A 1,423-nucleotide genomic window follows, 5' to 3' on the forward strand; every position below is an offset into this window, starting at 1 on the left:
GGGCGCCGTCCGGCAGCGCGCGCGCAGGCCGCGTCCGGGAGCGCGAGCAGCGTGGCGCTCCCTGGCGCGCCCGCCACCCACATCCTGGCGCTCCCGGGCCCCGACGGCGCGGTCGGCGGCGACCCGTTCGCGGCCTCGCTATCCGTGCCGCCGCCGTCCTACGTGCAGATGGCCGAGATGGAGAGGAAGCAGGAGCTGCTGGCGCAGGAGCAGAGGATGTGGGCGCAGTACCGGCAGGGCGGGATGCAGGGGCAGGCCGGCCTCAACGGGCTCGCCGTCGGCGGCGGCGGGAGCGCGTTCGCGTCCGACTCCTCGTGGAGCGCGCGGGGTGGAGATGGAGGCGGGCGCAGAGGGAGAGGGCGAGGGCGAGGGCGGCGAGGCGGCGCGGAGCGAGAGGGCGAGGGCGAGGGCGAGGGCGAGGGCAGGGGTTTTCTGCAAAAAAAACATGCCACGTCGGCACCTGACGGGCGGGCCCCGCTAGTCAGATACACCGTCAATACGTGTTTATACACAGTTTAGACCTATTTGAAAAATCTAGAGCAATGTTGGTACTGACACGCAAAAATTAGCAATCGTGGTACCAATCTGCATGTGATGCCCGAATTGTGGTACTTCTGTGCAATTAACTCTCCAAACAGGCACCAAAACGCACGGGCAAGCCAAATTTTTGGTAGGGTTGGGATTGGTAGAAATCCAAACAGCCCCATAGTCCCACCAAAGATCTTATGTGCATGATGGTTGTAAGGTAAAGTTGTGCAAAAAACATCACTGCACTAGGCACGTAAAATCTTCCAGTACTAAAACACACGCACACTGCACACCCATCCATTTAGTCAGTTCAAGTGTTCACTTCCTGCCGTAACACAAAAGGATTAGATTAAGCATTAGACCTACGTACACCACCTGGATATTCGATGTGTTTTTTTTTAGATCTGAAGTAGGGTCATCTACTCAGATAGGGGAGTACACTCGGAGATCATCAAGGATTGAAGACTACTCGGTACGTTTGCTATAAGCGACTGCTCTCCTAAGCTTCTTGTAAGTGCAGCAAGGCCATGAGCTAAAGCATTGCATCCACGCCTCACATGCTGAACATTGCATGCCGCAAAACTGGCCATGGCCTGTTTGATGTCCGTGATCAGACCATAGTGAGGGGAGCGTGTCAGGGTTGGTGCATTCAGTTCGTTGACAATGGCTTGGTTATCCAACTCCAGCACAATCTGACCATTAGAATATGCCGCCATTGCTTTCAGTCCCGCGAGAGCAGCGCGGGCTTCGGCCTCTTCAGCACTCTGACAGCGCGGCAAGTTCCTGCAGATAGATAGGAGAACAAGTCCTTGGTGGTTTCTGACGACTATTCCGGCAGCATTTTCTCTGGTCTCGGCGAGGAAGGCCGCGTCCGTATTGATTTTTGTAATACCCA

The sequence above is a fragment of the Triticum aestivum genome, chromosome 3D (genome assembly GCF_018294505.1).
Source record: "Triticum aestivum cultivar Chinese Spring chromosome 3D, IWGSC CS RefSeq v2.1, whole genome shotgun sequence".
NCBI lineage: Eukaryota > Viridiplantae > Streptophyta > Magnoliopsida > Poales > Poaceae > Triticum > Triticum aestivum.